This window comes from Alligator mississippiensis, chromosome 2, assembly GCF_030867095.1.
Source record: "Alligator mississippiensis isolate rAllMis1 chromosome 2, rAllMis1, whole genome shotgun sequence".
Taxonomy (NCBI): Eukaryota; Metazoa; Chordata; order Crocodylia; family Alligatoridae; genus Alligator; species Alligator mississippiensis.
This window is the reverse complement of record NC_081825.1, coordinates 294255762-294270376: the sequence shown is the minus strand read 5'-3', so window position 1 is coordinate 294270376 and position 14615 is coordinate 294255762. Positions and strand designations below refer to the sequence as shown.

The 14615-nt window shown below is 42.2% G+C and overlaps 1 long non-coding RNA gene across 1 annotated transcript; it reads left to right on the top strand.

The window, feature by feature from the left end:
• The first annotated feature begins 335 nt into the window (after positions 1 to 335).
• On the top strand, positions 336 to 6849 carry LOC132248444 (uncharacterized). Its single transcript, XR_009459640.1, has 3 exons — positions 336 to 451; positions 6356 to 6552; positions 6747 to 6849. It is a non-coding gene; the product is annotated as an uncharacterized LOC132248444 (long non-coding RNA).
• The last annotated feature ends 7766 nt before the right edge of the window (positions 6850 to 14615 follow it).

Here is a 14615-nt window from a genome sequence, read left to right as displayed (position 1 = left end):
TTTCAGCTGTATCTTTTCCTGACAACACAAATAGAACAACCTATTTGAGATGCTTTGACAGAGCCATTAATTTTCACCCACAGCTGTGGCAATTAGAAAGTGTACTTAATAGAGTGTCATGTTAATTGTTGCAGAGTTAACCAATTTCTCCATTTAATTGTCAATTGATTAACCTATTGAAATGTTAAGTGACTCAGTTTCCTTCCAGAGCAAAGGCAGCAACATATTGTAGCTTCATCAGCTGGAGGGAGTACTCATTTGCCCAGACTCAATGTGCTGGTATTTTTCTACACCTCCCTGAGCTTTTAATTAGATGAGCCAATTTTACATGTATTTGTCTGCTGGAAAGGTTATCAGTGTTGTAGCTGACCTGCAGAGACAAGGTTGAGCCCAGAAGCCTTAATAGAAAAGGTTTTCAGCTATGACTGCTGTACTGGATTGCATTGTAATGGTAATTAACTTGCGACTTTGCCTTTCTCAGTGTTTTTTTGTAGCTTTAACTATGCAATGAGATGTTTCCTCTGTCATATATATGCACTTATTAAGCACTCATTGGATTCTAATATGCATGCAAATAGTCAAGAGTTTCTTAAGGCTAGTACTACACTATGTAGATTGTGGTGCCATTAAGTCACGACAAAGATAGTAGCCTGCAGCACATTTGTAAGGTGTTCCCTTTTTTTTTTAAACAAGGGGAAAGGAGGGGGGGGGGGGAACCCAATCCCAACCAGACTCTTGCTCTTATCTTTTTCTTTTTTAAGATGTGTTATTGTCCAGAGGCCCCTTTAAGTAGGAAATACATATTGGCAGATTTAAAGAATGAATCCTCAGTTGGGTTAGTTGTTTTTTTCTTTGAAGTTTAGATGTAGATTTTTTTTTCCCAAAGCTTACGTGTAATTCATTCCGCTTTCCACACACCCCTATTGGCGGGTAACTTGAAAGCCCTCGGTATCTCATGTGTTTCTGCATGTTCTTTTACAGTACGGCACTGTCGTTTAATTGCAAGACAATCCGCCACAACTGAGCAAGCATTATCATCATTGATAATGTTGGTAGCAGGCAACTGAGACAAAATGATTACAAACCTATGTTGCGCTCAATAGTCCTTTAGAGGATTTCTCTCCTAATAGTTCTGGCTCATTCATGTTTAGTTCAGTACATTTGTTCTTTTAAAAAAGGCATAGATTAGAAGAGTTTCAGGGTAGGTTAATAACTCAACTGAAAATGGCTGCTTGCATTGTCAAAGCATGTTCCTGCAGTTGCTTGGTGCTTTCTTCAGTTCTGCCACTCTGCAGCTTTGGCCCAGTTGGTAAACAGCTTAAGTCCAGACATCTTTTCATTCTCTGCGCAGCGGATTGAAATAAAAATGCATATAAGTGGCGACTGACTGGCGCTGGCCTGACAATAGCCTGTAACATTATGCAAGGGTATTTACATAGGAATACGGCCTTAGTAAAGAAGATAGGGGCAATTAATGACTAGGGCCACACATATAAGGAAAGTTTGTCCAATCCTTTCTTCAATAAAGATCTTTTGTAAAGTGCTATGGAAACTCATGGAGGGCCCCAAACAGATTAAGAGTGGGACTTTTGTGCGGTTTTTTTTTTTTTAAAGTTTAAGTTAAAAGGGCCAAATTTTGTAAAGCTAAATTTTAACTCTTCTACATTTAAGGGGTTGTTTTTTTTTTTGTTTTGTTTTGTTTTTTGGTGAAATCCATTTTGTGCCACTTTTGGGAAGAGAAAAGGGAGTGTTTAATAAAGAAACAAATTGAGCAATGCATTTGGCTTAGGAAGGCAGAGGAATTACAGGACTCTAAGCAAAGCAGTTGTAAAACCTAACTAGCTTCTGCGCTATAGGTTTGAAGCTTAGGCTAACTTGTAAATATTGAGGGCCTGATTCTGGTGTCTTATGTGGCTGGATGATGCCATTGGAGCATCTTCCATGTTTATAGCAATGATCAAGAACCAAGCCTTAGGATTTTTATCCCCCTTTCTATTCCATGTTTGAATATACTTGGAACTGAAAAAAAATGAGGAAGAGCGAAGAATTCGAGCAGCGTGGATCTCCATCTTGGTTGTACTGCTGTGAACCTGGGTGACCTCAGTGGCACTGTATGTGGGTACCCAAGGACAACATTTTGCCCCAGGGCCAGAGCCTGCAAGATGAGATGCTCCCTGCAAATAGCAGACAAGGGCATCAGTTACTTTGCAGGACTGAGCTCCGTATGGCTGAATATTAGGTAGATGTAGTTAGCTATATTAGTCTACAGTCAGCCAGAAAGCAGGGTAGAGCTACATCTTTATCGGCTAACTACATAATATATATATATATAGAGCACGAGATTTTGTGAACCCAAGTTCACTTCAGCAGATGCTGTGAAAGGATGTACAGAGTATCAGGTGTAATTTCTATGAATAAAGGAGAGGCTCTGTCAGTCTGGGGTGGGCTTTGTACCAGTTAAGCTGCCCCAATTCAAGCCCCTGACACAGATCTGCTGCCCTAGCATTGAATAATGAGCTCTGTACCCAACCAGAGTGTCTGCAGTAGGTTTTTGCTGGGGTACAGGTTGTAGCTGTGTTCGTCTAAGGACATAGGCGGGCAAGGTCCTTTGGGTGAATCTGATATATTAGATCAACACACATAGTTGGAAAAATTTTTCTTAGCAAGCTTTTGGGCACAAACACCCTTCCTCAGCCTGATGTAGGTTTTTGCATGCACTTATCCTGGGGGAAATTTCCCCAGTCTAGACAAGGCCTCAAGTGCATCAGCACCCAGAGATTCCCACCTGCTTATAAATGAAGAGTACAAAGAGGAAGAGGAGAATCAAAGGCAGGGTTCTCCTAATGACATGCAATGGGGCTTTTGAGCAGAGCAACAGCCTGCTTCTCAATGGGCCAGCCTACAAGCCCTTACTCACCTTGGTGGGCAGTGACTCACAAGAGCATCTATCCCTCCACTATCATGGAACTATTTGTGTGCATAACTGATTGCCCAGATCCCCACTTGGCATTCACTTTTCAACTGCAGGAGAGCCGCCCTCATGCAAATGGTTTTGACAATGAAGGGCAGAAGAGCTCATGGGAACTATTTAATTAGTAGACTAGCAACCTTCTCCGTACCCAGCTAGCAAAGCAGTTCCCTTTGTAGCTTTACCTGCCTCCAGAAAGGTGGGGTTGCTTTTGCTTTTATCAGTCAGCAAAGCTATCTGAGTTTAAAGGACTGTAGTTTGACTCCACAAGGCCAAATGCACACCTGTATTCTTCAGGGTGAGCTGCTCCCGTCCACGCACAGCATCGGCGCTGCTCTGCCTGGATATGGATACGGGGGTGTTGCTACCTTCAGTACAGGCTGCAACTTTTTCAGCTGATTTCTCAGAGAAGCTGTATCATTAGTAAATCTCTTATTGGCATGGCAGGAGGGAGCCTGTTGTAGGTATTCAGAAAGCCATTAGCTGGTACAAAGCAGAGCAGCTCCACTGACTTCCATGCAGCTATGTCCCTTGACCCCAACTGACCGGCTGGCCACTAGAGTTTTTCTCCTGACTCTTTAGTTGCAGAAAGAGGACTTCATGGCAGAAAATAGCCCTGAAAGGCAGCGTGAATATATTTTCCTGGGTAACCCCTGTCATTTCCCTTATTTTGTATAGACAATTTACAGTCTACTCCTGTGGAAATTCATTCCTAACATACTGTGCGTATATTGAAGGGGGGGGACGAGAAATAAATCCTAATAACTTGGATGCGCGGCTCTCATGAAAGAAACGTGTGTGTAGCAGAGAATGCGATCCTGCTTCAGCCCTGAAAAGCTACAGAAATCAATGCCTCATTCAAGGCTATTGATCAGTACTAAATTAATTAGACTTCAAGGCTTATGGCAGTTGATAAGACAACTTGTTAATTTAGTCAATGATAGTGTTTTCCCTAAAGCAGCAAATACCCTCTTTCTCAGAAAAGACATTTCTAACACTTGTTACCAGAGGTTCGGTGGGATTTTTTTCCCCCCCTTTTTTCTTGCTTCTGTTAAAAAAAAAAATCATCACTTTCCATTTAAAATGAGATAAGAACGCTAGGGACATGCTGTTCTGTTTGCTCCTCCTTGCATCCCCTGGCCCGGTTGATAACATCCCGTGTCACGTCATCGGACTGCAGCCGAACGTTGACCCTCTTTGCCCCTGATCCTGTCCTTCCATTGACCGCGATGTTCATTTGGAAGTGGGGGGGGCACTTTCTAAATGCATTTCTAAAATGGCAAGTACGGCTTCGGCGTCGCCTTTAAACCTGTGACCGTGATGCTCCGAGCCGGTGACAAAGACGTTGGCCCTGTCGAGTATGCAAACTGTGAATGGAATGAAGGTATCCCAGAATGCTCTGAACATGGGGCACTACTTCCTGCTGGCTGGGAAGGACAAAAGGACAAAGCACAAGGAGTGTAGGGGTCCCACCAACAGCTCTTGGAGGCAACAGTCTGCTATCAGCAGCACTCCAACCCTGTGAGAATGCTAATAAGCCAGTGAAGAGCCCAGCTTTCCTGCCATAATTCTATAGTGCAGTTGAGGACCCCATAGTGTTCACTAAATAAAGACAACTAATTGAGAATTTTTTGCACATTTTGCTCAGTGGACTTGTTGTTCACTCGATTCATTGGGGAGAATGTACCCCTACTGACAACAGGGGTTGATTGTTTTGGCAGCCTCCTTTTTAGTGCTATTTCCCGGGTCTAGGGCTGACTTTCAAAGTATGACAAAAATGTTTAATTTCGAATTTTTTTTTTTTTAATTATGTTGCTGGGAATTATTTTGGCTTCTCAAAGAATAGGCCATCCAGGGTTCATGTAAAAAAATTGCTGGCAGAGTTTCTTGGAATTAAACCTTTGGTCTTTCTCTTTCTCTCTCTCTTTTTCCCTCTCTCCCTCTCTCTCTTTTTTTTTTACTGTATTTTCCGTGGCGAGGCCTACATTTTTGTGTCTGCAGGTGACACTTTGATTGAAACTAAAATTAATAAATCAGCTGAAAAGCTCACACCTACAGCTCACAGCAGGGCGTTGAAAACACGGTTATAAAGGGAGCTTTATGCCCTTGTATAAAGAAGGAATAAATTACAGAAGCACTTGTTGCCCTTGGACTCGATTTTGCTTTGCAGTCTGGTATCTTATTTTTGGAGGCTTATTGTTAATCAACAGGTTCCTTGTAGCTTTAGCAGGTGACTTTGCTATTAATCTCCTATTTGACCACTATAGCATATTAATGAGGTAGGCTTCTGGATGTGACTCTATCTCTCGCACAAGGAATTAGTTTAAAAGGTGCACTTTTTACTCAATTGCTTGCAGTTAGCGATGCTGCAGACCAAATGCAAAGTAGCATTTTCTACAGATTGTGTAGCATTAAGTGTGTTTTACTAACATTATGTTTCTTACTGTGCTTTTCTTCTGTCGTATACTTATTTCTTCTCCATGGAGGGCTATTATCCAGCCTACTGGTCCTTCTTTTGCTTTTATTTTATTTTATTTTTTAACAAAATAAAGAAATTACATATAAATAACAAAATGATATCCTTTCTTATTAATGTGCACCTTGGTTTTAATTAAACAATTTTAGTGTGCTTTGGCGGGGCGGTGGGATTTAAATGGTATGCTCAAGATTGTTCAGTTCAACGTTTCTTTACCGAACTAGCTTTAATAAATGTCATTATAAAGTGCAGGAATTCAGCTGACCCCATTTCACCTTGTATTTTGGGTCTGACATAAGTTTGAAGTGAGGATACCTATAGGGGTAGCTTAAGAACATAAAGAAAAGCTGAGGATTTAAGACTTAAATTTGTAATTACAAGGATCTGTCAAGATGCATAATATTATGAACCAGGCTACAAAACACCCCGGTAGAAGAAACAGCTTTGTGGTAATACAGTAATTTTCACATCCCGAAGAACATCTCTGCCATAGATAAGTATTATTGGTGTTTCCTTTCATAACTTAGAGGCAGACATGTTGTCTGAATCCCAAACGGATGTATTTTTTACTATTTAAATTACTGATAAGTGTTAGGATTATGCATTCATATTTTCTACATCTTTTAATACGGGGTCTTATAAGCAGAGGCATATTTGTGTCAGGGTAAGTGTCAACCTTGAGCGTTAGCCTCAACTGCAAAGTGTCTGCCTTTTCTGGATTAAGGTCAGAGCTATCCTGTTCCTGTATCCAGGTATTTATTCCTTACTTTCTTTTTCTTTTTTAACTTTTTTAATTCTCTAATTCTTTTTAATTATTAAAACAGAAAAGGGCGTCAGGAGAGAAATCTGCTGGGGACGGGTTTGACAGGGGAGACAACAGATTTAAAAAAAATATATATTTTGTGCTCCAGGTCAAATCAGCCAAATCGGTTCCAGATCGTATTGATTGAGCAGGACTTAATCGTTCCAAAAACCGTATTGACTGAGCAGGCAGAGCTTAATCACGCTAAACACCGTGTATGGTGCTACAACCGGGGAGCATCCTGCATCCCAGGCTCTTATCCTGGGCCTTCAGATACTCCCAAATCCATTGGCAGACACACAACAGGTATTCATAGCTGATAGGACTTTCAAGGCCCATTCAAGTCACTGACAAAACTCCCATTGACTTCCATGGAAGCAGGCCGAAAAGGCCAACATGAAGTCATTTAGGGTTAAATTTTCAAAAGCAGACGGGATGTGGGCTGCATGCATTTAGGGATGTCCAACCTGAGACACTTAAAAGGACCCAATTTTCAACAGGCCAAGCAAGATCAATGCCACTTGCAGTATGTCCTCTACCAGGTGTTACAGATCTAACTCCCAGAATCGGCTCCAGCTCTTGAAAACAGACCATAAGTTATGAACATGGTAAGCCATAAAGACTTTTCTAACCTATCGTTTCATATTTGTCTTCTGTGAAGCAGTCGCAATAAAAAAATACTGGATCTGAAACACGCATCTATGCTTTGAGCGAGTTGGGATTCTTATAGCAAGTGACTCTAACCCACCCCTAGACAATGTGCCTGTCTCGTGATGGTAAATTAGATTGGCTGATTTTCAAATGAGAGTCACTCTGCCAGTTAACATTTAAAAACCAAAATGAGGCCTACGTAATGAGCTAATCATTTACCAGCCTTCTTTTTTTTGTTTTTTTTTTTGTTTAGGAAATGATGCATTTGAGCTGTGAGAATACATAATAATTAGCTTCAACCTTATTTTTCTTCACTCAGGCATTTTTTTTTAAGCAATAGCCAGCTAAACTTTTTTTTTTTTTTTTTTTTTCAGTGAAGGGTTTGAGTTGAAGTCTTGTATGTCAAGGATCGAGGAAGAATGAATTTTTATAGCCAAGGCTCCAACCCCTGTAAAACAGGGTACATCATTAAAACACTGACAGACCCTTAACTGAAGTGGTGTTAGCAGTGGCTGCTGTAATGCGTATTTATAAGTAAGAATAGTTAGTATAACACTGTTGGAAAGACCTGCCCTTCCCTCCCCCTCCTCCCAATCTCCCCTGAACTACTTACAGCAAGGGAAGGTTTCAGCTCATTTTGTCTTTTCACAACTTAGCAAGATCAGACACATTTCTGCAATGCATATGCAGATTTTACCTCTTGTTACTTTCTCTAATGAGCTTTCACTTAATCAATTTGACAGTAGCCTTTATTCCTTTTCGCCTCACATCCACTAGGAAAGTATTCAGGAAAAAGTGTTAACAGTTTCAAGGGGTATTAGCAAAATGAAATGGTGGCATAACCAAATTTAGGGAGATTGCAAGAGTGTTTCACTGGAAAAAAAAAAGTTAAAATCAGAGGCGCAGATCTAACAAGAAAGTCTGTGTAGGAAATGAATTAAAAGCCTAGACATGATTTTCACTTCCCCTCCAATGATTCAAAGCAAGCTGCTATTAATGAGTAAAGAAATCCTACTTGCATGCGGCTATCTGGATTAGAAGGGTATTTGCTCTCTTTAATATATACCTCTCTTTACAAAAAAAAAACCAAACCAAAAAACCCGTTTCACAATGAGCTTCTGCGTTCCAGCTCCCAGCTACATCCAAACACATACGGTCTCTCTACACAGCCAACCAGGGCAATTGTCTCCCTGAACTATCCGCCTTGCTCTGATCTAGAGGGGGTGATGGCAGGAGCGAGGAAATGGTTGCATGGACTTTTGCATGGGCTATCGAAGCCTTGCACGGAGGCTAGGTACACACCACGTGGATAGCCAGCAGAAGTGCATGGACCAGAGGCTGTCCTGCTGCTGTTAACCATGCTAGCTAGGTAAGGGCTGACTTGAGTATCCTGGCTTGTGCTCCAGCCTTCCCCTCACCTGCCAGAGCCTAAATCTGTTAACCTCCCTTCCACACAGCATTGCCGGGTGCTCCCCTGCCCGCGTTTAAAAGGCTCAGAGGAAATGAAGGGCTTTGGCGGAGATATTGCAAGGCAGGTTTTTTTTGTTCACATTTAAACTCTGATGTTTTATTTACAGGATAGCACTATCCTAAAATATATCCTATCGGCAGATTTTTTAAAAATGTGACTAAATCAATAATAATGATGATCCCTGTCCCTAAAGCTTCACACTCCGAGCAGACGTGAGAAGGGGCAGGAATTTATCCCCAGTTTAAAGATGGAAAACTGAGGCACAAAGATTTTGAGCGACTCGCCAGGGATCATACATGATCCCGGTGGCAAAGCCAGGAACGGCAGCCAGGCTCTGAGACCCGATACTATGCCTTGCCGATAAGAGACTTCCTTTGATGATTAAAAATACATGGTTTCTGTGGCAAGTGGTGAGAGTTTTCTGTTTGTTTGTTTTCTAAAGGACATTTCAGGCCAAATCTGCACCCTGGTTTGCCCTGGCAGCTCTCGACATGGAACTTGGCACAAGGGAAAATATATTGGCAATGAGATACTGCAGCCATGGAAAGGATCCAACCCCCCTCTTCCTCCTCCCCCGAATCCACCAAGCAAGAAGGGTCTTCCAGGCCTACTAGTGCCAGGATGTGGTGAGAGCTAGGTGGGAGAACGTGTGGATAGAGGTGAATGGCATTATGCAAAAACAGAAATCAGCATTTTCCCTCAATTGTCCACCCCTCTGGAACCAAGTTTTGGACCCCCAGTGGAAAACCCCAAGGGAAAGAGGAGTGAAACCACTTCCTGCTCCCTCCTCCATGCAAGGCACTTGGCCTGAGTAGAGGGATGGCAAGTGGGGTCACCTTTGGCAGTCTTAGCCTGTTAGGGGCAGTGGCATAGCAAGAAAAAGGAAATCTAATTAAAGTCTCACTTATGGTGGGCAGACAAGGTCCACAGGTCTCATGCCATGACTGATCATTTCTATGATTTAAAACAGGTTTGGATTTGGGTATCCCTGGCTACCCCATCCAGGCCCACCTGTGTCCCTGTAGCTACCAGTATGTTTGAGGGTTCAGCCAACTGTTAAGTACAATACAGTGTTGGAAGTCATGGGCAAGCCATTACAGCCGTACATGGAAGATATTTCTTTGAGAAAAAGGAGTGCCAGGGATGCTGCTCATTTTAGGACTACTCGGTGTCACAAGTGGCTCCAGATCGGAGTTCAGCAAGCCACCTCGATTAAGTGCACAACGCTTCAGAGGTGATCTACTCAGCTGCTTGCAGAACTCGTTTCATAAAAACACACCTGCCCAAAGAAACATTGTCATTCTGCACCCTATAAACAAGAACTGCAAAGATCAGGTCCCAAGCCTGGAAACGTGACCTCATTATGAGTCAGCATTAGCCAATCACATAACCTCTCTGAGCTATGTCATCAGCAATGTTAGCATTTAGTCCTACCATAGTCATATGTAGATTAGTAATACAGAAATAAGCTTAAATCAAAGAGACACAACCTCACTCGCCCTGTCTGATAAAGAATAACAGGGTTCTGGCCAAGTATTTCAGGAGGGCCACAAATTCCTTCAGCCTACAGTAAAAAAACTGGGGTGGAAGGAAAATGTTTATAACCAAGTATTTTGGTGTGCAGCAACAGTGCAGAGTTCCTTGATACTACTGAAAGGGGCTTGGGGTTCACTACAGCCAACCTGAGCTCATCAGGCCCTTCCCAAATCACTAGTCACATTTAAGATCCTGGACCATGCAATCAAAGAAATGTTCACCACACTGGAACCCCTGATATCTCATCTCTGGGTGAAGATCAGATGCCATGACCAGGACAACACCAAAGTGTGCCTTTTCTTCCCTCAAGCGTCCTACTCTTTACTAGCATGCATACTTACAGCATAATAACCACATTAAATTGTCTATAGCCAGGTAATTCAGGACTGCATTACAGATTAGTTTGGATCTCTAAATTGCACCACCTCCTCCTGGCCCAGATTCGGCCTGATGGCATGACTGCAGGTGAAATGGAGAATGAGACGTAGAATGACACCACGCTATGGAAAATCTCCTTTGCACCGAAATATTTTTTGCCTTTGGTTGAATTAATGTTCGATAGGAATTGTGCCTGATGGAGCACGATTTGTTGTAGGACCACGGTGGTGAATATTGATGGTTCGTGGACAAGCAGAGGGAACAGGGTTGGGACACTGGCCTCGGATGTGGACTTCTTGAGCTCAGGTCCTCATTCCACAACAGAGTGACCTTGGCCTCTCTATGCTTCATTTTCTTATCTAAAAGTGGGGATAATAGAACTTCTTTCCTCCCAGCCATGTGAGAATGAATGCATGAGAGATGGCAAAATGCTCAGATGCTATGGGAGCAAAGGCTCGTAAGTACCCAAGATAGATATGCTAAGCTGAAAGTGCCCTTAGGAAGCTTCCACTTGACTCACTTGCCTGCATTTCTAAAACATGTGATGTTTTAAAGAAGGAATGTGCATTTGTTTCAGCAAGTCTCATCTTTCTTTGGCTAGTTTTCTGCCTCCTTTCTAAGACAAACTCTTTCCTGGCCCCAGCCACCATCAATAGTAGAACGGCCACTCAGCTACTCAGATGCACGTGCCCACTGAAATGGATAGGGTATGCATTTTCCTAATAACCAATCAAGTTCAACCCACCTTTTTTGGGGTGAAAATCTCTATGAAATATCCCCTGAAAATGTGAATCTCATGAGCTGAAGCAGAATCCAGCTTACAGAATCATATTTGGACATTGCCTGTATTGTGAATTAGCAAGATACAGTATCTTGAACATGTTCCTAACTGGAAAAGGCACAGGGCAGCATTTTCTGTTAGCATAGAGGAGATGTTGCTTTGCCAAATTATAATTTGGGGGGGTGATTTAAAATGATGTTGGCATATTCAAAGTACTTGCGTTCACACTGAAGAATCATAATACCACGGTGGAACTGAATTTTGTCCATTAGCTCTGCGCATTAGAGAGTCGCAAAAAAGGATTTTTCTAAAAGAACGTCATTGTTTCTGGATGGCTTGGGGAGGGGGTTGTTTGTTTTGTGTGCGTTTCTATTTTGGGAGGACAGTTTGGGGTTTTTTAGCAACGTTTCCCCTCCGCAACGGAGAGCAGCTCTCTTGTTGAGTCCACGTTTCTCGCTGATGCAACGCTCAGACTGCATTTACAAACGTTTGATCATTCTCTCACTTTTAAGCTGTGGTCTAAAACATTTATTATACCGCGGGCCATTTTGTTTTTGTAACTGTCAGCAATATTTTGGCTATTTTAAGAATGTAGGACAGGGTTAAGGATTAGGACTCGCATTTTCTTTTCTATGTATCAGAGCTTCTTAGCAGTAATTAATCAGGACATTGGGTTTTGTACTCTTGGTTCAGGTCATTTGCCTATGAGCAGCTCAAGCCTTTCACAAAGGCATACTGCATATGTTTCTGGGTACCTTTTTGAGAGAAGATTTAAATTGGCCAGATGAATAATACTTTGCTACAAGTGTTTTGCCCCAGGCAAAAAAGGTTTTCTTCATATTATCATTGCCCGAAGCTGGAAGCCTCAAGCTTGATGTGACTGGTGTTATACTGTCACATGGCAATGATGTAAGAACAGGCGCTCTCTGTGTCAGACAAATCTGGATTTAGGGGAATTATAGCAGATGTTGTAAAATGGCAACAGTTTAGCAAGTTCCTTTCATCCCACAGTTGGGAGGCAAGTCCACAAAGTGTACCAGACAGAAAAGAATGTTATCTTTGATCCCTCTCGCTCTCCAGTACGGGGAATACACCCGCCAGAGTGTATTTTGAAGCTTGAAATAACATAGATTTACAGTAGCTGATCATGTCACATGAAGGAAATTGAGCATTATTTATTCAAGCTTTTTGCCCAGCTACATGCAAAGATTGTATCTGTAGCCGTATGCATGCTAATCTGTTTACGCTGTGCAGCATGCAATATGCAGCCTAATGACATGAAAAAACACTGGGAAATTTGCATGTAGTCAGAATACAAAAGCAAGAAAAAGGCTTGGATCCTACCACCTCTTCCACTGCATAGAGGCACACCACACTACATTATTATTTAGTTGTAGGATAAAGAAATCAGGAAGAAAAACGATCATTGTTTCCAGTTTCATGTTATGAAGCTGAAGGTTGTCCTCCGGATGGTATTTGGCACTCTTAAACAGCATTTAAGGTTTGTTGTTTTGAATTAATGAAAGATGTGAATGCTGGGGTAGTGCTGTTCATCTGCCTATTTGTCTTTTCTGCAAATGGCTCGTTCGCCCGGACAGGGCAAGCGGAGGCTGACAACCTGACGGACTCTGTTTTGAGAATAGGAAATGATTGCCCCTGATTGCAATGCGTGAGGCTTGTTTACAGCATGTAGCTTTGCCTGGAAAAGGGGGACTCTGTTTCTGGGCATAAATCTGACCTATAGACAGGCAGAGTTTGCCGGATTTTCCTAAGCTGTCTGCCAGACCGTTGAAGAAAAAAAAATCTGTTTGGCGTCAGGCACACAAACCCGCACACAGTGCTGCCTTTGACCGGTTTTAAAAACCAGCATCACTCCAGGCAACAGGCGAGTAACAAACCACATGTAGGAAACTCTTCCGATTATTTTTCTTGGTTATAATCATAACCGATAGCAAAACAGGTGCACAGAATTACCTAGTTGTTTTTTTCCATGTTAGCTTTTTCTTCCCTTTCCACGTTAGCACAGTAGCCCAATCTTTTGTCAATCCGTCGGGCCAAATTCTGCTCTCGCAGGCCATGACCCAACAAAGCACTCGCATACAAGAGTCCCATTGAAGTCAATGGGGCTACTCACATGCCTAAGATTAAGCCTACGCTTAAGTGCTTTGTTGGATTAGAGACTCATTTACCTGGCTGTCCAGCATTCAGCATTAAGACAAAGTGCCTGAGTGGTGAATTAGGCAGTGATTCTGCAAATTGCCTAAGCACATGCCTAACTCTAGACACTGGAGCAAGCCCACTGAAGTCCGTGAAAATGCTTATCAGCCCTGTGGTTGGGCATATGCCGAATAAGAGACTAACCCTTTATACAATGTGCCAAAGAGAAAGGCAGTCTCATTTTCCAGGCTGTGATGTCCACAGTTGCATACAACTAGGCTTCTTTCTTCTACACAGGGATCAGAGAGTTTATTTCCACTAAATGCTGTATGTTATCCCGAGGGTAAGTAGCACCGTGTTCATTATGGACGACAACCACCTACACACCCCAGTGAACAGTGTGGTGTTAATATTTACAGCCTAAATGATGCCATTTAGGCACTGACAAGACATGGCCATAGTCCTTTCCCAGGTACATGCTACATGCATTGCATCTTTTCTGCAGCCTTACAGGGCACCAAAGAGAGGTCACCCAGCACAGCCATTCCTGTCCAGGTCCTCGTATTTGCCCTCCGCACATGTATACACATTAGGGTTGGTCTCAGGATGGCACCTGACAGATTTGATGTTAGCCAGGTCAGAATTGAACTGTCACGAGGCGGATGAAAACTAGACTCCCGTTGGGCCCAAATTAGAGTATTCCCATTCCAGCATAGATTGAATATCGAGAAAGGAGGAAACTCCCCCCAATAATGAACTCGATTGTTTCAGAAATACGTTGAGAGCAGCATTGTATTCTGCATGCCAGGGACTGAACTATTTGGTTGTAGATCCAAAAATACTCCAGACTTGAAAGGGTCGCCATGGGGTTTGGCTTGCAACAAAGGGACCCAACCTAGTTTCCTCTTGACGTGCTATCACAATGCCAATGTTTAATATAAAAAGGAGCTTCCTTAAATATAGCATCATCGTGACACTCCTTGAATCTAAGGTAATGTAAGATAAATGCATGTTGTGAGCTGTTTTCGTTCTTGATTTGTTGAGTCATTCTATATATAAAGTGGTATCAGCTAAAATTGGTTTGAGAAAGGTGTAAGTTAAATGGTGCAAAGCTCTATCTGGACCTTCTTCGATGGGTTTTAAAATGGCTTATATCAATTTAACTTCAGACACTGGGGAGTTAAATTAGGCTATAGCAGTCTAGGCCAGGTTTAAATTGGTTTAAGAATATCCACAAAGATACTCTTTTCACCTTGGTTTACCTAAAGTGCTTTAAAAATGCACCTTTACTTTCTCTCGTGCCTGTTAGCATTCATGCTTATACGAACTCTGGTAAAAAATTGCAAGAATAACTAGGGACCCTAACTTCCATTTCCAAAAGGGTGTTAGGTGTCT